The sequence below is a fragment of the Mustela nigripes genome, chromosome 15 (assembly GCF_022355385.1).
Source record: "Mustela nigripes isolate SB6536 chromosome 15, MUSNIG.SB6536, whole genome shotgun sequence".
In the NCBI taxonomy this organism is placed as follows: Eukaryota; Metazoa; Chordata; class Mammalia; order Carnivora; family Mustelidae; genus Mustela; species Mustela nigripes.
Genome location: NC_081571.1, coordinates 22,168,825 through 22,192,605, shown reverse-complemented (window position 1 = coordinate 22,192,605; position 23,781 = coordinate 22,168,825). Strand labels below are relative to the sequence as shown.

At 42.3% G+C, this 23,781-nt stretch overlaps 1 protein-coding gene across 4 annotated transcripts in view; it reads left to right on the top strand.

Annotated features, from left to right (window-relative positions):
- WDFY2 (WD repeat and FYVE domain containing 2) overlaps window positions 1-23,781 on the top strand; it is a 182,004-nt gene that overhangs the window by 31,259 nt on the left and 126,964 nt on the right. Inside the window, exon 1 of one of the 4 annotated variants that reach the window (XM_059378349.1) lies at window positions 7,533-7,650. The exons of the other annotated variants lie outside the window; for them this stretch is intronic. The gene's annotated coding sequence lies outside the window, so the exon portion shown is untranslated. Of the gene's footprint in view, window positions 1-7,532; window positions 7,651-23,781 lie in introns of those variants that run through there. 4 annotated transcript variants of the gene reach the window in all.

Here is a 23,781-nt window from a genome sequence, read left to right as displayed (position 1 = left end):
AAAAGAATAACCTGTTCAGTGAATCTGTTTCATCACAAAGATTATGGGAAGCTATTATTTCCTTAATATACAACATGCTTCTTGAGTAAATAATAATCTCTTAACATCTGTACGGCATTTTGTACTTTACAGATTTTTTCATGCTCTATCATTTGGTCCTTCCTCAGTACTATGAAGAGTAAGGGCTTCCTGACCCTGCTGGTTATTCGCCCAGTTGTCTACTTTATTCTTTCTGGCTCATTGAACCCCAATTTTTTTGTTCAGGTGTCTACCCCTACCTCATGTAACTTAGGACTAAATCCTGAATAGTCTAAGCCTATCACAATAAGCTCATTCCTTCTGCCAGGGACTAGTTTAGGAATGGGCATGCGACCCTGTTCCGGCTAGTGATCTAAGAAGGGAAGTCTGCTGGGGGTAAGGGTACATGTGGGAAAAGTTTGTTCCCTGTTTGAAAGGGACACACAGGAAAGAAACATCCCCGATTTTTCTGCTGCTTTTGGTCATGACTGGATTTGACCACTGGGAGCTGTTATGGCAGTCTTGTGACTAAAGGGAAAGGTGTCCTAACAGTAAGTTGAAAGCGTACTAGAGTGGAAGAAAAAGACGGAAAGAACCAGCTACCAAATTAGCTAGCCCTGGAGCTGCCGCACTGCTGACTTCTTGTTACCAGAGAATAAGTTTTTCTTATTCCAGTTGAAGGCATGCTAACTGATAATTGGTACAGTTACTGCCGTTGTACCGGCAACAAGGTGCAGACTCAGAGCTCTACATGGAATGACCATTACTAGACAGTGAACTCACTATGGAAGCTAGGAGAATTACAACACATACTCTGATTCCTTCCCTGGTGGTCTTCCTGTTCCCCAGTGTAGCCTCTCTATGAATAGTCCTGCCTCCGTACTTGGGAGGGACCCTTAGGTATTTGTGTTTGGAATACATTCTAGACAGTTCCTAATTATTTGGTGATTAATTACCTGTAACAAATACTGCTTCAGAATTCTTACTGATACGGTTACCTACTTTTCTTAACTTGGCTGGCCTAAATGAGAACTTTATTTACAAATTAACAACTTGAAGAGATGTTCTTTTATAACTAAAGTAATTTTTAAAATTGTTTTGTGAATATATTTCAAAAAGTTCGTTGACCTCTGCCTAAGTGTGTGGACATATATTTGAAAAATTATGTTAAGTGTTGAGAAGTGGGATGGTTTATTTATAAATAGATTAAAATGGCAACTGACCAATTTATGGATTGAATGGGAGAAGGGGCTCTATGTCTTACTTTAGAAGCTGTACCATTGGCTGATAGGAAAACTTATGGTTGACCATATACATGATGTTCTTTGCACTGCCATTCTTTGTTGACTTTCTCTCTGCATTCCATCTGCTTTTTGTTTCATCTGCCTTCCCCCTTCCCCCACTATGGATAGAAGGTAAAGAGACGGTGACCAGTAGTATGTGGTACATTGCTTCTTATTACAGAGGACTATCAGGACAGTGTTCAGTTTGAGTAAGGGAGTTTATTTACAGTTGAGGAATTCAATTAAAAATATTCAGTGCCATGTAGAAGATACTTGCTGGGTGAAAGTTAGTGTTTTTTTTTTTTTTACAAGACCAGTATTCTTGGTGGAGCCAGTGGTGGCTGATAGGCGGGTGCAGGAAGGAGGACTCCAGTCTCCTGGAGATAGTTACAGTCTGGCCCCCACCTCTTCTTTGCCCAGTTGAAGAGACTGCTGTGCTGGAGGAGAGGACTGCTGTGGGGGGTACAGTCTGTCTTCCCTCAGCCCTTGGCTGCTTCTTCAGGCTCAGAGGACTGGCTAGCTTAAGTGAGAGGACTGAAAGAGGACCAGTATTTTGCGACTGTTCCTCTGGTAGCAAAGTAGGTAACCGTATCAGTAAGAATTCTGAAGCAGTATTTGTTAAATAATGCCTTCAGCTTGTTCTTTTCTTCCCTAATCTAGGGAAGCTAGATGGTGGGGCTTTCTCTGGGTACCTACTGGGATATCTTCTTAATTCTTAATTTATTTAAAACTAAAAGTGAGCCCATATTTTTGGGAATTAATGGCAAAATAAAAATTCAGTCTTGTATAATTACTAAGAATTCCTCCAATGCCGTAATTTTTTTTTCCTTAAAGATCTCTTTTGTTCCTAAGATTTTACTTCACAACTAAAATGAGCTGTGTGGTGTCCTGATAAGGGTGATTTAACACCAGGATTAGCACAGGTGACACCATATGTTGCTGATTACTGATTTTTCCTTAGGGTGCACTTGGATTTCTACTTGAAATGCTTAATGATTTGATTTCTCCTCTTTAAATTAATGTATCTGTGAATGGAGAACTTGCCCTTCAAACCAGCATAACTTATGTTCAAAGGACCAACTCAAGCCACGAAAATGGAAAGAATGCTTCAAAATCTGTATGAAGATGTTGGGTGAACCATGACATGGCATTTAGATATTATATTCTGCTGCAGTTGGCAGAAAACAGAGAATTACTGTCACAGACTAGTTAAAGGGGTTATTTTCCTCTTGTAATGAGAAATACAGAGGTGGGCATTCCAGGATTGGTCAAAACCATCAAAGACCCCTTCAGCCACTCTAGTGATGTTGTCAGTTTGAAATCTCAAGATGGCTGCTCTCCAGCCAGCATTGCATCTGCCTTCCAGGCAGGAAGAAGAGGGAGGGCAGATGGCGAAAGGCAGATACCAGCTGCTCCTGTTCTCTTTCAAGGAGCTTCCTGGAAGCTCAGTTCGGTGACTTCCGCTTACATCGCATTAACCAGAACTGTGTCCTACTGCCACCCCTCGTTGTCCACAAGGCTGGGAAATGGGCTTGTTTTGGCAGAACGTGTCCTCGCCCTGAACACAATTGGAATTCTGATGTAAAGTATTTTGGAAAGAATTATGTGTCTGTTTCTAAACTAATGGGACTCAGAGGAATTTTAATAAAGGCATATTTACTGAAAACCTAGCTGCATACTGGGTGTAGTGCTGGTTGCTTTGGAGGCATTATCTTACTTAATCCTTAGCATTCAGAGAGACATATCATATACACATTTATATTAAAGAATAAAGTAAGTTCAGCGTGGATTTAAAGAGCCAAAAAAGCAGGATTAATTATATTCTTTGTGGAAGTGTTCTTACAGTCAACCTATTAAGCTTGGAATGAATTTAAAGGACTTTATCTTGAAACCCAGATATTATAATGAGAAATTTTGACAAATTTAAACATATTAATTTAAAAAAATCTGTGTGTTGGAACCCAGCATTCATAAATGAAGACTTGTGGAAAGTACTTCTGACATAGATTTAAGAGTCTTAATATTTGTAATAGATAAAAAGCATCTATAAATAAGGAATAAAAACACAACTTAATTAAAAAATATGGACAGGCACACATTTCCCTGAAGAAAATATACAGATAGTCAAAAAAAGCTGGAAAAAAAATAATAAAAGCAATATAAATTAAGTGCTAAAACACCATTTTTTTGTAATCCCACTTGATAGATATTTTTAAAAATTGATAATAACCAGTTTTGTAAGATCAAGAGAGAAGGCACTTTCATATACTATTGGTTGTCCTGTTGGATTGATACCATCTTTTTTTTTTTTTCTTAAGTAGGCTCCATGCCCAATGTGGGGCTTGAACACGACCCTAAAATCAAGAGTCACATGCTCTGTCAACTGAGCCAGCCAGGCATCCTGATACAGTCATTTTGGAGAGCAGTTTGGCAGTACCTGTCAAAATGCAACATGTTCATATCCTTTGAGCAGGTCCATTTCTTGGGATAAATTTTACAGAAATAGTAGTATGATTTTACAAGGGTGTTTATTGTAGCATTGCAATGAACTAGAAATGTGGGATGAGCCAAAACGTCCATCAGTAGGGACATGGTAAAATAAATTATGTTATAGCCACACAATGTAATTACTAACTGGCAGGCTGTCTGTGGACTATTAAGTAGGCAAATAATATACATATTATTTTGTAGATTATTTTTGTGACATCTCTGTTTCTTAAAAAAGTGAATCTATTTATGCACATAAAAGAATTGGGGTAAGAAAAGTGATGATTTTTCACTTTTTATACATAGATATTATTTGAAACTTATGTAGGGGCAAATCGTGTGTGTGTGTGTATTTTGTAAGAATGAATTGCCTTTTTTTTTTTAATAAAGATTTTTATTATTTATTTATTTATTTATTTTGACTGACAGAGATCACAATTAGGCAGAGAGGCAGGCAGAGAGAGAGGGAGGAAGCAGGCTCCCTGTCAAGCAGAGAGCCCGATGTGGGGCTTGACCCCAGGACCCTGAGACCATGACCTGAGCCGAAGGCAGAGACTTTAACCCACTGAGCCACCCAGGCGCCCCTGAATTGCCATTTTTAAAAGTTGCTAACAACTCTTTTAAAAGCAGAATTTTTTTTTTTTTTAAAGGGAGATAATAAATTTTTGGTTCCATAAAAATGTCAAAATGCAGATAGTGATTTTTATGGGTTGCTTTCTGGGAGTGGTAGAGGAGGAAATGGTGTGTAAGAAGAAAACAATCTAGATTAACAGTCTAAATGACAGAATTGGGAGAAAATGTTTTTTCAGCTACCTCCTATGAGTCAGGGTAGGCTAGATTATAATAACAGACAGCCTCCAAACTTCGGGGTTTACGTCAAAAAGAATTATTTGTCAGTCCTCGTCTGTGACAATTGAGAGTTTTCTGTGTGCTTTTGTGACAGAGCTGGTGGTCCGAGAGGCTCCACCAGCTTGAGTATCACTGCTCACCAGGATGAGGAACCGGCTTGGCAGAACCTTTGCTGGCTTTTCAAGACTTCTTCCCAGAAGTGACACACATCACTTCCACTTTCACTTCATGAATTAAAGCAAGCCCCATGGTCATGCCTGAATTTAAGGAGGTCGGGAAGTGTCATTCTAATGTGCCTAGACGGAGGAGAATCCGAGTACTGTGAGCACCTTAATGGCTGTCACAGCCCTTCAGAGGGGTCCTATGAGGTGAGCTTCTAGAACAGTGCCTGGCACATAGTTATAGTGTTACCAGGCCTTTCCTTTTTACAGGTAATTTATACTCAGCTTGTGAATTTCTTAAAAAATATGTATGGAATGTCTTGCATATTAATTGAATCAGCAGGCCATTTGTTGATTTTGTATCACTGTATCAAACCTGTGGAAGTTAAAGGGATTTGTCTGTATGTAGATACTTTTAAAGTAAGACTTTATGAAAATGTTTCTTAAATATTTTGAAAACCACCTCCCCCTAAGTTACTGATTCTAACTATATCTATAAAGAAAGTGTTTATTATAAAGGAAATTTCTGTGGGGCTTTTGGTGTATTTTTATAAAATTCTAACTTAGTGAGGCCTTAATCTGTTTAATAAAATTTAATAAAAAAATTCCTACTTAGGGTAGCTATCAGAGATGCATTCTATTTTATTTGTTTTATTTTTATTTTTATTTAAAAATTATTTTAAGATTTACTTATTTGAGAGAGAGAGAGTGCAAAGTGAGAGAGAGCATGAGCATGAGCTCATTAGCATGAGCCTAATGTGGGGTTCAGTCCCAGGACCCTGGGATCATGACCTAAGCCGAAGGCAAACGTTTTACTGCCTGAGCCACTCAGGTGCCTCTTATTTTATTTTTTAAAGATTTTATTTATTTGCAAGAGAGAGGGTGCAAGAGTGGGAGAACATGAGCAAGGGGGAGGGACAGAAGAAGAGGGAGAAGCAGTCTCCCTGCTGAGCTCGAACCCAGGACCCTGAAATCATGACCTGAGCCAAAGGCAGATGCTTAAGTGACTGAGCCACCCAGGTGCCCCTCAGGGATGTATATTATAGCAGTAACGCTTTATTTTTTAAAAAATTTAAAAAGATTTTATTCATTTATTTGACAGAGAGAGTGAGAAAACACATGTAGGGTGAGCAGCAAAGGGAGAGGGAGAAGCAGGGAGCCCAATGAGGGGCTCAATCCCAGGACTCTGGGATCATGACCTGAGCCAAAGGCAGATGCTTAATGACTGAGCCATCCAGGCATCCCTATAGCAGTAACTCTTTAGGTGTGTTTGGGTTTGTCTGACAGGGAAGATACATTCCATCAACAGAAAGGAAATCTTTTTAGACAGTCTTCTGTACACATGATGTTCAAGTACAGAGTTCTTTACTATTGTGATATCCTGTCATTTAGTATAGTGTGAGTAGTGTGAAGTTGTCCTCTTCTGAGCATGGTGGAGTTTCTCCTCCCTTTGGTCTTTCTGCCTTTTGCCCCTGCTTCCCTGAGTCATTTTCTTTTTCTTCCCTGAAGGATTCAGCTCTTTTCCACCCTGTCTTCACATGCATGAGCTAATGTTTCACGTTCTTAGATTTCTTGGGATGGAGGAAGACAGGCCTTTCTCCTAGGATCGGGGGGTGGGGTGGGGTGGAGTAGAAAAAAAATCTCCCCTGCCACCTTAGCAAAAATGGTGGGTTGAATCTCCAGAAATTTCAAGAAATGTGTCCATAGCCTGATTTATTTGAGAAGTAGCCTAACTTTTTAGGCCTTAAATTTCCAGGCTAGTATGTTTGGCTTACTGGTTTTTTTTTCTTATCTAGTTGTTAAATAGAAAAAGCTCTTAAGTCTTTGTAATACTTAAAAGAAGCTTGATTCAAAAACGATGAAGCTACCCGTGTTTCTATTTACTGTTAATTTCACCTCCATTTATTCACTCAGCAGCCTTGGACTGACTGTAGAAATAAAACTCTTTTTATGAAGAGAGCAATCACACCTCAGCTGATGTAGAAATACACTTTGATGCCAAAATTTGCGATGCCTCTGAAGCACAAGTGAGAAGCACTCTACAAGTTCAGCAGTATTTTGCCTTGTGACCCTGGGGCCCCTGGGTTTGGTGCCACATTTTGGCAGCACTGCCTTAAGAGTATCCGTAAAGAGAGCATAGGAAAGATAATATATTTTTGGGCACTGACTGTGTGCTAGCACCGTGTTATTTCGCATTACCTCATTAGTAGAAGTTTGCTGTAGCCTAATGGGCGGTTTGTCTCTCGCTCTGTGGTATTTATAATAAAGTAAGAGTTGACAGTGTGGTGCTCTGCTACCAGCTTCTGAGCTTCCTGAGGGCAGGGACCGTAGCTTGTTCTGCTGTGTATCACCGTGGGATTTGGCAGCCTGTGTCACTGAAGTTAGTTTTGTGAATGCCCATGTAGGTGGATGGATGAATGAATAGGTGGAGTCAGTCCAGATGTAGAATCTGGTCTCTGCCCTGGAGAAGTTCATGATTTACAGAGAATGAATGGATCTTGAAGTCATCAGTAGAGGTCTGAAGGGTTTCCTGTGGGAGAGTGTCTGTGGCCTGTTTACCTTGAATAAAGTAAACATACCTGTTGCTGTCGCTCATGACCTACCTCAAACCTTCACTGTTAGGGTACAGCGTCAGCCCATGACTAATCCCCGTTCTCATACAGTGTTGCTGGAATTTCCCTGAGCACAGAACTTCACAGTTGCAGAAGATGGGAGGCTTGCCAGAGGTGAACAATAAAGGCTTGGGGTGCCTCCTCCCTGCCTGTCGCCATTGTGAGTGCTGAGAGAGGGTGTGTTGAAGAGGAGTAAGCACAGGCTGCTGTCACAAGATGGCGGGAGCTTGTCCACCTTTGGTAAGGCTAGAGAAGTGAACAAAATATGGGATGCCTTTTGCCTCTTTAAAAATGTACCATAATGGGGGCGCCTGGGTGGCTTAGTGGGTTAAAGCCACTGCGTTCAGCTTAGGTCATGATCTCGGGGTCCTGGGATCGAGCCCCACATCGGGCTCTCTGCTTAGCAGGGAGGCTGCTTCCTCCTCTCTCTCTCTCTCTGCCTGCCTCTCTGCCTACTTGTAATCTCTGTTCGTCAAATAAATAAATAAATAAATAAAATCTTAAAAAAAAAAAAAAAAAAAACTACCGTAAGGGTGAGCTGCAGAGTGCAATGTCGGAAAAAAGAAATGGTGCCTCATTTTTTTTCTTGGCCTTTCCTTTCTCTCTCAGCTCTGTCTGTTGGGTCGTTCCTCACAGGATGTTCTTCTTCCCCCTTTCCCAGCAGGCAAATAAAGAGGAACTCCGGAAGGTGTTGAGTGGAGGTTCTCTCCCTGGCCCTTCCACAATTAAATAATGGGACCGCGAGGGCCATTACATAGGACGGGGGACTATTTTCCTCACTCTGTCTCATGCTGTGGGCAGTCAGAACTAAGGGTGAGAAGAAACTGGTTACTTATGGGACTTAAAGGCAGAGAGAAGAACTCCTTATTTTTGAATCATTTGGGCTGCTCCTCCTTACAAGCCCCTTCCCACTGGGGAAGTGGTTAGGGGGAACAGCTTAAATGTAGTGTAATCTAGTAAACTTAGTCTGATGCAACAATTCAAATTTTTTTAGGTAAATGGTCCATTTTCAACATGTAAAGTGCTCTGATTTTTATACTTCCTTTCCACCATAGTCCTCATTCACATGGCGCCGGGGTCGGGGGAGGGGGTGCTGGGTTGGGGGGCTGGACGGGGTCTGGAAACCCACCTGGTAACCTCCGATCCCTTTTGGCTCGGCCAGGAAGCAGCTGCTCTGGCCTGTTGCCTGGCCTGGAGATGGCTGAGGGATGACGCCCCTCCCTGGAGTTTGCTGCTGAAAACTCTTGCTGGTTGAGCTCCTGTTTTGCTTGTCATGCTCCGTCATGCCTGGTAGTGCTCCTGGCAGGCTCCCCTTCACTCTGGCTCTCGTGGCCATGCTTCCCCTCTGGGCCTCTGCCATATCCTTCAGCCAGCTCTTGGCCTGGTGATCTGGTCCCCTGCCGGCTTTGTAGTGGCGTCACCTCTCCCCTTACCAGGCACTCCCATGACCCTCCACCCACCGCACCCCATCTGCATCAGTTCACTTCTGTCTCACCCTGTTCAGGCAGGATTTTTTGGGTCTCATGGAAGAAAAACAAAAGCCAGGGCCATGGAGGTAAAAAGATCAATCCCAGCCATTGTTTTCTCTGATTTTGCTGTAGCACATGGTTGACTCTCATGGGACTTACCGGACCCAATTGGTGTGGTGGGGCCAGCGAGGCAGTCTTTTCCCAGAATCCTAAATGGGAAGCATGGTGGAGGCCTTCTTTCTTCTTTCACCCTGTGAGCGTACCTTTCAAGAGGGGAGGTTGGTACACACTTAGCTCATCCACTTCCTCTCCTGACTCTGGCTCTCCTCTTTTCTCACTTCCCTGTGGGCCAGGCCCTGTGCCCTTTGCCTTGTCCTGTTAGGTTAGAATGTCCCTTCCATCTAAAACGTGGTCATCTAGTCCTGTTGGCTTCAGTGTGTTTACTAAAGTTAAAGTGATTTAGAGAAATTTATTTTCTCTGGATAAGGCATGGGATTCCTGCTGCAAAATCAGATCTGTCTCCTCTCATTCCCTCCTCCCTTCCTGCATTTGGCAGACACACACCTTGGATAGTCTGAGGGCCCCACGGGTTCAGTGCAAGAACATTAATAGCTCCGCAATACTCTTCACTAAATCCCGAAGAGTTAATGGACTTTGTTTACCTGGGAAATAGCCGCCTTTAAAACAATTAAGACTATTTTGCATAGAAGATATCTTTTGGACTTTGTATCTTAAACAGAGTTACAAATAATGAAGTGGCAGCTGCCTTAGCTCTCAGGGAGTTTTGAAGTACGCAGTGTGATGGCTGGCCAGATTGGTCCTTTTGGGTTTCCTCAGGCCCAGATGACAGTTGCCATCTGGAAAAATACAGAGAGGATTAGATTGGTTCTGGAGTGGCCACGTAGTGACTCAAAAATCTGGGGAGTCTGGAAAACCAAACCAAAACAGAACTTCAGGGGTAGGACATTGGTCCGCCCCAGTGAGTGAGGTGGTGGGATTTTCTGTTTTTAAATCAGTAAAAACCACACTTCCTTCCATCCGTTTTTCTTAATTTTGTTTATATATTTTTGCTCCGTTGTACTTAATGTAGAACATTGGAGGTGTGTGTGAGAGAGAGACAGAGAGAAAGGGAGGGAGGGAAGGATGCGATGTTTAGCTTCATATTAAATATGGCATTTTAGTTTGGTAAAATTGCACTGAAATTGGGGTTATTATTTTCCTCTTCACAAAGGTGAAGGATTAACTCAGAGCACATTTGTGTTCTGATTCACTCCAGGAGGCCATACGCTGACGGCACTGAGCTTTGCAATATTAGCATCCCTAAAGATAATATTTGAAAAATTTTTTAAAAGATTTTATTTATTTGACAGAGACTCAACAAGAGAGGTAACACAAGCAGGGGGAGTGGGAGAAGGAGAAGCAGGCCTCCTGCTGAGCAGGGAGCCCTATGTGGGGCTCCATCCCAGGATCCTGGGATCATGACCTGAGCCTAAGGCAGACGCTTAACAACTGAGCCACCCAGGTGCCCCAATTTTAAAATAATGTTTAACTGGAGCCCTTGACTTTCTTCTCTATGTTTTGAGACCCTTCTTTAGGTAGTTTCTTTGTTTTTATTATTATTCTTTATTCCAGTCTTGTGAATCTGTCCAAATATTTATAAGCCCACGCACGTTTCCTTGCAGCCAGTGTCTCCTGTGGCGGCCCACTGGTGGGTAAATGACTGTTCTTTGTGCAGCAACACATATTTACAGCGTGCTGTAGACCACGGCTCTTTTTCTAGTTACATTCTCTGTCTCAGATGCTTCAGCAACAGTTTACAAGTTTCAAATTCTGAACCTGGTAGAGGGCAGAACTCCCTCTGTAAAATGAAAGTCAACCAAGAGAGATTTTAGAATAACACTCATTCATTTGTTCACTTATTAAACATTTACTTACTGTCTGCCTGGCACCCTGCTGGGTTGTGAGCACAACATCACAGGACACCCAGTTTTGTTCTCCAAAAGCTCACAGCCTGCTCATGGAGGCAGGGAAGTAAACAGTTACAGTAGAGAAGTCTGATCAGATAATTTATAGTCTACACTGGGACTCTTTAAAAGTAAAGGTAAGGGGTGCCTGGATGGCTCAGTCATTAAGCGTCTGCCTTCTGCTCGGGTCGTGATGCCAGGGTCCTGGGCTCCTTGCTTGGTTCCGGGGGAGGTCTGCTTCTCCCTCTAGGCCTGCTGTACCCCTTGCTTTTGCTTGCTCGCTCTCTCTCTCAAAATACATAAATGAAACTTTAAAAAAAACTAAAAATAAAAGTAAATTTAAAGACGGTTAAGATGGGGGAGCACCTGGCTGGTTCAGTCTGGAGAGCATGCGATTCTTGATCTCAGGGTCATGAGTTCAAGCCCTAAATTGGGCGTGGAGTCTCCCAAACTCCTAAAACAACAACAAAAAACCTGGTTAAGGTGGTAAATTTCATGTTATGTGTTTTTTCCTAAAATTAAAAAAGAAGTGAAAGTAGGTGCTTTCACTGTGTAGGCCAGAGCAACCGACATAAGCCAGGGCAGACTGGCCAAAACGGATTAACCGAAAACCTACTGCAGCTAGTGTTCTAGTAGGAAGATGAAAGGGAGAAGGGGAAGGAGCGGGGAGAATGATGGGACTATGAAAGAACGCCAAGCCTTGCTTTCCTCATCTCTAAAATGGGCATGGTCATAGCACCTAATTCATGGATGTTTTAGCAGGATTGAGTGAATTAATTCAAGCTCCTGGGACTGCCCGAGAGAGCAGGGGTTTTAAAAATCTCTGTAAGATAGGGAAACCGAAGGCACCCCATGAAAGAAAAAGCTGTTGTTTGTTTTCCCTTTGCTGCTTTTCCTGCTTCTCTTCTTGCTGGGACCTGCACCCCCTCCCCCCTTACACATGCCTTCATGTAAGGGTCTTCAGCCCAATAGAGAACATCTAAGGAGTGTGTGGGAGAGATCGTCATGGTTCAAGGCTGCTGACTCGAGACACCTTGATGCCAAGACCCCTGGCTCCAGGGTGTGAGTGACTTGTGGAGGCCACCTGACCACACCTCCCTGTTCAACCAGTTCCTGGATGTCTGAGAGGACACATGCCGCAGACCACCATCCTCAGTAAAAATTCCAGACCCTAAGTAAACATGAGGCATGTGCTCCTTTTCCTTTTTGAGGCTCCCAGATGCTCTGTCTTTATTTGCTCTCTCTAGGGCTTCAGTAAACTGCTCTCACCTTTCTTCAGCTCCCATTTGATTTCTATCCTGTGCGAAGCCAAGGACCCTCTTGGCTAGGTCTGTGGAAACCGCTCTGGTTTTTTGGACCTGGCCTCTCTTCATCAGCTTCAGCTAGTTTTATTAGTCCCCTGTGATTTTCCTGTCCATATATTTTCATGTGTGTTTTACACAGTACCAAACCTCTTGACAGATGTCAGCATGAAAGAATGTGTATCATGTGAACATTTGGAAACTACCCTATTTCCAGCTTTTTCCCATTCCCTCTAGAAATCCTGGATGTTCTGTGGTTCCTGTCCTCCCAATCTTGTGGTCGTTTCTGTCTTTCCACAACAGGCAGTTATGACAGATAGCTCTTTTTTAAGGGTTGGATCCTGTTTTTATCCACTGAAGTAAGTTCTTAACCATCTCATCCTTTCCCCCAAGCTTCTAAACTAGAGGGCCACACTAAAGAGACACAATTAAATGGCTGTGCTACCCCTGTCCTAATACTCCTTTCAAGAGCTGTCTTTGAAGTGATTGAACCCTGTTTTGAGATAATGTGATAAAGGATGAAAGATCAGAGAAAGGATTGGGTTGGGGGAAACCACTGGATGGTACACTTTGATTCATTGAATCAGAGGCTTTTCCAAGCACATGTTTTCTGGGGCTAGTTGTGGACAGATGACTGCTGGATTCCAATAGAATGAATTTGCTAAAAGCAGGAGTTCAGATTTCATTGGTGACACTCTAACCCTGTGTCTCTGGTCTTGTGTGATTATTTATAGTTTGGTTCCCCAGAACTAGGCTGTGAGCTGTCTCTCTTGTACTTTTGTGACTCCTGGTTTGCTTTTCCTGGTTCCATTCATCACTCCGAGTGGCAGGCATCTTGTGTGTTGGGTCTCAATGTGCCCTCATGAGGCCACTTTCACTCTGCTCGTTTCACTTTAATTCATTATGGGTTTGGCAAATGTGAGAGGAGTTCCTGACTATGTCTCAGGTACTATTCTAGGCAGGAGATCATATTGTAAACAACACGAAGATCCTTGTCACTGGAGCATACATTCTGTGGGGAGAAATAAACAGTAATCATAATAGCTAAGTAAAGAGTGTGTTAGAAGGTGAATAAGCAGCCTGGCAAAAACAGGGAGCATGGTAAAAGGACTGAGAATGCAGGTATGGGTTGGGGGGAGATGAAGTTTCCATATTTTGCAAAGGAATGGCCAGCCCTCACTGATTCACTGACAGTGCTTAGTCCTCCCTGAGAAGGCTATATTTGAACTGAGAACGGAAGGGTGAGGGTCTAGCCTTGGGGTTTTCCCGCATGGATAGTAGTGGGGGTAGAGGCCCTATGGCAGGAATATCCCCAGTGGTCACCAGGGAGACCATTATGGCTGGGAGGAGAGTGCTCGCAGTCAAGATCAAGGGGATGGTCACAGAAGGAAGTACTGGAGGCCAGCGTGAAGATGTTGGCATTTCCTCCGGCAAAATGGAGGGGCTGCTGCAGAGTTTTGATTAGAGGAGTGCTAAGATTTCTCTTATTTTAATGCGATCAGCCAGGGGCGGGGTTGGGGAGGGGGAGTGGGGTCAGCAGCTGGAGGACCAATTAGGAGCCTACCCATTGCAGCGGAAGTTGTGGCTTTGACCAGGAAGGACTATGGTGGTAGAGGTCCTGAGAGGTGGTAAGGTTCTGGATATATATATATATATATATATATATATATATATATATATATATGTATAGACTTCCATCATTCAAACTTGACTTAGTGGCTTCTGGTCAAGTATATTACAGTGGTACAGCGCTGTAGCCACAAACATTCCTTGTACTGGTGTGATGGTTTCCTCCTCCGTTAAGGGCACATGTGTCTAGCACTCGTTTGTGTAAATGTTTGAGCCACAAAATTCAGGTTTCTTGGGTTTCATCTTGTTTCAAAGCTGGAACGAACATAGCTGTTTTTTAGCCTCAGTTATGTAATGAAGAGAAAAAGACGTATTTGTTTATGTCAAAAGTAATAATCTCTTTAAAAAACAAATAGATATTTTAATATACAAAGCAAAATTGTTCCATCCAAGCCTGTGGCGAACCACTGTCATAATTTGGTCCCTATTCTTAATAAGAGTCAATTAAAATATTCCTCCATCTGTAGGGTTTCAGAAGTTCAGTACAAAAATGGAAATCATTTATAGAATAAGTATATCCGGACTTGAGAGCTAAGCAAAAATATTACTGAGGCCAACTAAAATCCTGTGGAATTCAGCCAAGATTAGCCAGCTCAGAGTGCAGCCAGCCCTGGCAGCGGGTGGAATGCTGACAGGGCAGGGATGAGCCAGGACTTTGAAAAGGAAACTGATATCAGCGGAGGGAATTTTCACCTGATGTAGCATTTCATACTTCACATCCCAGCGAGTTACTTCTGTTGGATTGTTTTAATATTGTCATACACTGTTCGTGTAGTTATAAGTAAGTCCGGCGAAGAATTTGTGGTGAAGTAGAATAGAAACCATGGTTGGGGAGGCGGAGGGCCCCAGGCCACCACCAGGGCTGCTGCCACATCAGTGACCTTGCAGTAAGGATCTGAGGGAGGACGGATGCAGAAGGGGAGCTAATACTTGAGAATTTACCTTGAAATCTCCAACTCTTAGATGGGTGAGGGTGTGAGGTCCAAGTCTGTCTTCAGGGTGGAAATCTTTGGCCGTAGCACCTACATCTTTTCTTACTGTTAGTACCGGTGGAAGCATTTGTGCAGTAGAGGGAAGATTGCGTTTGGAGTGAGACTGGTTTGGTTCGGACGTCAGCTTTTCGTCCTGTTGTGTGCAAGGCTCGAATCAGTCCACATGCCTCAGTTTACTTCTCTGTAGGGTAGTTTTTCATGTCTATTCACTAGAGGTCTTAGAAGGATCATCCCAACACACACACAAGTACAGGAAGCATCATCTACCTTGCAAGACTCATTAAATAGCACCTTCCTGTTTTCCACTAGTGGCTCAAACGATTAATTTTGAGTTACTATCATAGACGGTTATAGCTGACTTAATTTTGTATATTAAAGCATATATTGTATTTCATAATTCATGTGAATGATGGGCAGGGCCTCAAACAAAATGAAACAAGCCTAACAGAAATTTTTATTTCAGTGAATTTTTTGTTTGCAAATTAGTGAATTTGATGTTTACAGATTCTTGCGCGCGGTAGCAAAGACAACGGCAATAGCCATAAAGGCGGAGCTTCATTTCTGTTCCTTGTGGGCGGAGAAGGGGAGGGAGGAGGAGCGAATAGGGCACGTGATGCGCCGCAGACGCTGCCCACCCTCGTTTGACCGAGGAATTCTCTTCCTTGAGGGTTGGTAGTATCTAAAAAGGGCTCCAGAGCTCGACTGGCCAGCATGTGAAATAGGATTACAGGTAAAGATTGAGCAGCAGGGCAAATTCTTAGGGTTTAGACGTCTTCCGAAGACAGCGGAACATGGCTGTGTATAGCTGGGATCCGGTCGTCCCAGTTGTAGAATGTACGCTTCGGTCTCCTTGTGTGTGAATCGAGGGGTTGGCCTAGGTTATTTCTCAGGTGTCCTTCAGTTTTACAACTGGTCTCGTGAGATCCAGATTTTCAGTTTTAAGCTGTGGAGAAGGGGTCTTGAAGGATGCCTGTGAGATTAATGGATGGAACTCCACCCGTGGGAAGTCCCTCACACCGCTCCATCCACCTCAGAGTGTGGGGCAGGTTAACGGGAGGAAGTCTCTGAAGCGCTGAAAGGAAAGCATAGCGTAGATTTCTTCAGGTCCGCTTTGGTCTGTAAACATTCCTTTTGTCTCCAGTAGATTCAGGGCACAGATGGTTACTGGTGTTAATTAAATATCTGAAAGAATTTGAGTCCCTTGGAAATTGATGCATTATAACCATGAATTTGTCTTAATATTATCTTTATGGAACATGGCACATGAAAAGAGAATTTCGCTATTGGAGAAAAATGGATTTCGATTTCCTGATTTAATGTGATTTTAGCAAAGGCTCTTGAGTGATTCAAGTTCAAGTTCTTTCTTGCATCATGCTCTGTTTATCTATTTTAATTTTCTTATATTTAATCTCTGAAGGCTGTAATCAGTAATCATGAAATGAAGGCACATGAAAGGGAACTGTTCTAGAAAGTGTTACACCCTGCCTAGGGGATAATCATGAACAGCATCATGAACTTAATTTTTGTATAAAACTATTATGCATGTGGTGGAGAATTAGAAAACTCCTACATGTGACAAGTCAATTTGAAAGATGTCTAATTGGAAAACAAGAAGAAAAGTCCGTGTGTCATTATGGCTGAGAGGTCATCAAACCTCTTTCTTAAGTGTCACTTCTCTTTTAGTTTTTTTGAAATATGTACTTTTTTCTTTTTTCAGTTTATACAGTATTTACATTCTTATAAAAAAATACAGAAAGTCCAAAAAAGTATAGGAAGCAGGAGGTAAGAAACCACCCCTGATCTACCATGTTGGAGAAACCAGTAACAGATTTCTTTAAGCTTTTTTTCCTCCAATTTTAGCATAGTTTTATGTATATGTATATAATCATATAAACCTTGTATTTGCTTAACATGATGTCCCCAGCACACTGACGGAAGTGATTGGGTGGAAAAATGGAGCCTCAGCCATGAAAGATACATGGGACCCATTGAGTCAGCTTGGAACTGCCTGCCTTCTGGCCTTTTTGTTAAAATCACTGTGGTTGGAATTCTGTCATATGCAACTCACATCATCCTAAACTGAGAAAACTGCCTTGAATTTATTCATTCTTTCCACTTATGATTCCTTACTTTGTCACACAATCCATATAGAGCATGTCATCCATAGTGGGCTGTACATGGCCTTTCTCTTCTCATGTCACATACAATTGCTGCTTTTTTTTTTTTAAGTAATCTCTACACGCAAGGTGGGGCTTGAACTCACAACCCTGAGATTGAGAGTAGTGTGCTCTTTCAGCTGAGCTTTGTTTTTTTGTTTTGTTTTGTTTTTTGTTTTTTAAGGATTGTATATATTTATTTGACAGACAGAGATTACAAGTAGGCAGAGAGAGAGGGGGAAGAGGGGCCCCACTGAGCAAAGAGCCCGATGTGGGGCTCGATCCGAGGACCCTGGGATCATGACCTGAGCTGAAGGCAGAGGCTTAACCCACTGAACCACCCAGGTGCCCCTCAACTGAGCCTTTTTTGGTTTTTTTTTTTTTTTTTTTAAAGATTTTATTTATTTATTTGACAGAGAGAGATCACAAGCAGGCAGAGAGGCAGGCAGAGAGAGAGGAGGAAGCAGGCTCGTGGCTGAGCAGAGAGCCCGATGCGGGGCTCTATCCCAGGACCCCAGGATCATGACCTGAGCCGAAGGCAGCGGCTTAACCCACTGAGCCACCCAGGCGCCCCCTCCACTGAGCTTTGAAGGGGAAAGGTCCCCCTTGATTTCTTACTTTTGTAACATGTGAATGTAGAATAAATTTCTGCAAGTGGAATTTTTGGGTCAAAGATTATATGTTTTTTAAGGGTTTTGACCTCAGGATTTCCTTTATTTTCTTGTCAACTCGTCATAAGACTTTAAGAACATTTTTTTTTTTAATTTTAATGAGTTTTTGGTGTTTTAAACTGGCAGCGTTTCCTCTTCTTTGTTCTTCTTTTTTTAAGTGTTTGGTTCACCACAGTGCCTGCAATGTTCTTTCTTTCTTTATATACACTTTTTGGAGCAACTACTATATGCCTTGTACTTTTTGCAAACATCACCTCATTTAACGACCACCCGGGCGAGTGTTATTTTGCTCTTTTACCCAGTTTGTGAATATTCCTCTGTTTGATCTTACCCTGGCATCTTGTGTTAGGTTTTCAAAATTATTATCCTTTCTGATTATTTACCTTTTTCTAAGTTTTGTTTTGCTTTATTTTATCATTTTCCTCTCTTTTAAAGTAGAAGAACAGTCTATTTGTGACTTGGGAGTTACATGTCCAATTTTGTTCTGATTGTGAGTACATTTAAAATATGAACTTCTTTAACATTGGAACAGAATCTGTGGAGTTCCCATAAACGTGTTTCAGCATGTTGTTTCCTTCCTTCCTCTTAGTGCCTAAATTTTGTTGAAATGCTTAGAAATGTTTGTTCATACATTTTATTTTAATATTTTGCTCCTTTAAACATCATTGCTGAATATTTCTCTCATTTCAACACCATTAGCATTATTTTGTTAGTTTTATTATTCACTGTGATTTCTTTCATACTCCTATATGCCTACACTTTTTTTCTTTTTAAGATTTATTTGAGAGAGAAAGAGAGTGCACAAGTGGTGAGAGGGGCAAAGAGAGAAGGAGAGAAATCCTGAACCAAATTCCCCACCAGGGACAGAGCCCTGTGTGGGTCTTGATCCTAGGATCCTGAAATCCTGACCTGATCTGAAGTCAAGAATTGGCCACTTACCTGACTAAACCGTCCAGGTGCCCCTCGGTATGTTTATTTCTGCAGATCTTCTACTTTCTTGAGTTGTTTATTCTAGTTTATTTTTTCATTTGCTTGCATGCCTGAAGAATTTTCTTTCCAAGACTGCCTGGGTGGCTCAGTCATTTGAGTGTCTGACTCTTTGACTTTGGTTCAGGTCATAATCTCAGGGTTGTGAGATCGAGTCCCAAGTTGGATTCTGTATTCAGCTGGAAGCCTGCTTGGGATTCTCTCTCTCTTCCTCTGCCTGCCTCTCTTTCCCCCCACTCCCCAAAACAAAAGGCAAAAAACTTTTTTTTTTCCAGAAAGGGTATATGGAAAGTATATTTTTCTTATGTATTGTGTATTTTATTTCTTACATTTTTTATGTACTCTTACATATTTTTTCTGCTTTGTAATATCAATATAGTACCAATAATTTAGCTAAATCTAGACTTCTTAGGCCACAGTCTTTTCCCTTCAGAATCCTGTAAATCTTACTCCACTGCTTTTTAGTAGTTAGTATGGCAGATGAGAAGCCCGGTGACCTTTTCATTCATGTTCCTTTTTATCGCTGTTGTTAATCTTGGTGGAGGTTCAGATGTCTATTTTTCTCCCAACATTCAGAAATTTTGGGATGTGTGGATCCTTTATGATGAATTCTGCCAAGCTCTGAATGAATAATTTCAGTCTGAAAAAGTCATTTTTAAGTTTGTTTTTCTTCCCCATTATTTACTTGATTATTATTTCTCCTTTACACAATCATTATTTCTTTCCTGTTTCATTTTCTCTTTCAGAATTCTGACGATGCACATATTTAAGCTTCTGAAACTATTATTCAAGAACTATTTTTTCTTGGGGCACCTGGGTGGCTCAGTGGGTTAAAGCCTCTGCCTTCGGCTCAGGTCATGATCCCAGGGTCTTGGGATTGAGCCTCACATCGGGCTTTCTGCTCTGCAGGGAGCCTGCTTCCTCCTCTCTTTCTGCCTGCCTCTCTGCCTACTTGTGATCTCTGTCAGATAAATAAAGAAAAAATCTTAAAAAAAAAAAAAAAGAACTATTTTTTCTTTTTCTTTCTTTTCTTTTTTTTTTTTTTAAGGCGTTATTTATTTATTTATTTATTTTTAGAGAGCACATGTGTGAGCAGGGGTGGGGTAAACTGAGAGGGAGAGAGAATCTCAAACGGACTCCCTGCTAAGCACAGAGCCCATCCCAAGGCTCAGTCCTGTGGCCCTGAGACATGACCTGAGTTGGCTGCTTAATCCACTGAGTGCCCCCAGGGGCTATCTTTTCACTGGTAATACCTGGTTTTTCCTTACTTCCCGGTGAGTTTTGGGAGATCTCATTGAACAGCTAGATCTCTGCAGGTCCCCCTTGTTTTTCTGCAGTAGCCAGTCTGCATTTCACTGCCTGTTTTTCAGACCTTCAGTTCCACTGTTTACCTTCAAGTACTGTCAATTCACTGTTGTTCCTTTTCACTTTTCATCCTACTAACATTCGCATCAGTGATTCACTGTTCTCTGGAATCTTCCTGAGAATGTAAATTTTTAAGATTTGTAAACTTGTCTTGTTTTTTTGCAGTTACCCTAATTATTCAGATGGTTCCCCTTCTCTTAAAATATCTGAGTCTTTTCTCCCATCTCCATTGCTAGCTTCTCTGTTGCTCATCTGCCAAGTAAGGTCTAGTCTGTTCAATATTGGTAACTGAAATATGCTTTGTCAGGGGTTGTGTAGGACATTGTTCCGTTCTTTTCATTATAGGCAAAAATAGGGGAAAAGTTAGATTTATTGTCCTTTCTCATCAGCAGCTCAGAGTTCTAGTAGTCTGTGTGGGGTAGGGGTGGAGCTGTGGGCAGTGGGAGACAGCTGCAGGGCAGAGTACCCCTTTTGTGGAGGAACAGTCTCCCTTTTGTGTTGCTTTGGCAGCTCTAAGCCAACTGGAGTAGTTTCCCTTTCCCCTGAATAGCTGCCTGGCCTGGCATCCAGGCAGAAGCTCTAGCATAGCTCTTTGTCCCACGCTGGTCTTGCTTCCAGTGTCCGCTCCAATTTACGAGCTGTCCTTGGGATCTGAAGAGGAGACCCTGGTGGACTTGGGCCCTCTGGTAATGGAGTGCTTAAGAGGTGAAGCTTGAGTCGGATAGCCATTGGGTTCTAGTTCTGGCTTTGATGCTTTTTAGCTGTTCAACATTGGGTGTCTTTAGCCCTCAGAACACCAGCTTCCTAGTATATCTAATAATATTGAAATTTGTTAACACCTTAAGGCCCTTTGTGGGACTTCCGGCTCTCAATAACTGGTGGATGGTAGGCTTTGGTTGATGACGACATCCCAGGGCCTGGCTGCAGATTGGTCTCTTCTCTCATTATGCTCCTTTCCTAAGCCATCCTCTGCTGACTCTCCTCAAGGGTACATGTTTGTGGGTGGGGCTCTTAAGTGGCCAGTTGGTGGTGAAGAATTTTGCTTCATGGAGTTACCTGAGGCATTTTCACAAAAAGTGATGAGAAAAGGGAGTCATGCATCATATTGGTTCCAGGTACTCACGTATAATTCTTTATTATTTTTTTAAAGACTTGTTTATTTGAGAGAGAGAGGGAGGGAGAGAGTGCATATATGTGAGCAGGGGAAGGGGTAGAGGGAGAGAGAGAGTCCTCAAGCAGACTCCCTGCTGAGTATGGAGTCTGATGTGGGGCTAGATCCCAGGACCTGGGGATCATGACTGGAGCTGAAGTCAAGAGTCAGATGCCTAGTTAGGCATCTAACTGACTGAGCCACCCAGGCACCCCTCACATGTAATTCTTTAAACCAATACAGCTTATTTTAATAAATGGTGTGAGGTAAGAGTCCACTTTTTTGGGAAACAAATAATTAGGGCAGCACCTCTTATTATAGATTTATCTTTTCCCCCATTCTTCTTTCTTCTTCTTCTTCTTCTTCTTCTTCTTTTTTAGTTTTTAAAGATTTTATTTATTTATTTGATAGAGACAATGAGAAAGCAAATACAAGCAGTGGGGAGTGGGAGAGGAAGAAGCAGGCTTCCCCCTGAGCAGGGAGCCCGATGCCAGGACCCTGGGATCATGACCTGAGCAGAAGGCAGACACTTAATGACTGAGCCACCCAGGCACCCCTCCCCATTATTCTTAATAACTTGTTAGTGTGCTAATTAGTATATATGCTTGAGTCTGTTTCTGGGTTTTATTTTTTTCCACTACAGTCTGTTTATTTTGCTGTAGTGCCATGATATTTTAATCTTTTTTCTTCAGTGGCAGGATTATTTGTGAAGAGCATGGGGTTTGGAGACAGGCTACCAGAGTTTGAATTCTGGCTCTGTAATTCCTAAGAGGTTTACCCAACCTCTCTGTACCTCAGTTTCATCATCTTAAAAATGGACATAGTGATAGTGCCAATCTGTAGGAACTGTGTAAAGATGAAATCAAACAATTCCCGTTAAGTAACTAAAACTGAACCTTTCTTAGCATAAGTGCTCACTAAATGTTACTTATAATTATTACATCTCAAAATCTCTTACCATGCATAACACAGATGTTAGTTTTGAGTCCAAATTTCAAAACTGGAGATCAAAAAAGTGTAAGGATTTTTTTCCTCCATCATCTTTTTTCTCCTTATTTCCAAGCAGACATGTGGCTTTAATTCTATGAATAAAAACACCAAGAACTAACAGTGTAGTCTTGCAAAGCCCAGGAGGTATGTTTTTGGGAGAGTGAATAAAAACCTGACTCTGGGCTCATGAGGCCTGGGACCCCATTTATGTCCTCTTGGTATTTCTAGTACTAGTTCTGGTTTATAGTACACACTCAGCGCATGCTTTCCAAAATGAAGAAGTAACACTTTAGCCTTTTAAAAAAACAGTTTTAAAAAATACTGTGAGGGGCCCCCGGGTGACTCAGTTGGTTAAGCATCGGACTTGGGGTTCCTGGGTGGCTCAGTCATTAAGCGTCTACCTTTGGCTCAGGTCATGGTCCCAGGGTCCTGGGATCGAGTCCCACATCGGGCTCCCTGCTCAGTGGGAAACCTGCTTCTCCCTTTCCCTCTGCCTGCCGCTTCTCCCTGCTTGTGTTCTGTCTCTGTCAAATAAATAAATAAATCTTCAAAAAAAACCCACACTCAGTGGGGAGTCTGCTTGTCCCTCACCCTCTTGCCCCTCCCCTGATCCCGCGTGCCCTCGTGTGCTCTCTCTCTCTCTCTCACTCTCTCCCCCAAAAAAATTTTTAAAAAGGAATATAATGAGACCAAGTTAGAGTTGATTAAACTTTTGAAAATCTACAATATCTGTTACCACCTTAAGAATGGAAGAGGTTTTTCCTCAAGATATTCAGTACCAAGAAGTAAATTTAGTAGAGTAAGGAGAACTAGTTGGCTGAAACATTTTATGTAAACTGATCAAAGCGATTAGATGTGTTGTGGATTAAGTGGATTTCATCCACACTGACAAGGCTCAATGTTGGAGGAGAAGCCCCATAAGGAAGCCCCCATTCTTTTCAGTGGCATAAGAGGAGTTAGGAGAGAAATTAAGAAGTAACTGGTTTTCTGAGCCAGTCTGTAAGAGTCGCAGCTCCGGGTAGCTGAGAGGGTTTGACAGGATAGCATGCTGTTTGTCTTGTGTACCTCTAGGCCTGTGAGAAGTGAGTAAATGCAGATCTGCCTGAAGCGCTGCACAAGGGGCTGTAAGTGTTCATAGGCCATTTTCTTTGCCTCCTGTCTTCTATTATCTAAATAGTGAAAATTTCACGAAGCTTCCTGCATTTCTCCTTCTGTGCTCACAGTCTGCCACACTCCAGGGGGTCAGACAGCTTCAGAAACAAGATGGAGGCAGGAGAGAGATTGAGGCGGGCTGCCTGGGATACCTCCCGGTTCTTCCCTTCAGTGGCTTCAGGGCCACGAGTGGGTTGGCGTGTGTGCTGTGCAGCTCCTCACTTCTCAAATGGAAATGAAAACAGGATTCCCCTCCTCAAACTTTCCTGAGGATTCAATGAAGGAAAGCAAGGAAAGAACAATGTGTCTTACATAAGGAAATTCTCAGTAGGGTGCCATCTTAGTCAATTGGACCACATTAACAAATTACTGAGGATTGGGTGGTTTTCTCACAGTCGTCGTGGCTGAAAGTCTGTGATCAGGGTGTTGGTATGGTCAGGTTCTTGGTGAGAGCCTTCTTCCTGGGTTGTGGATGACCGTCTGTCTTCTCGTTGTAGCCTCACATGGCGGAGAGGTGGTGTTTATTCTTAACAGGGCACATTCAC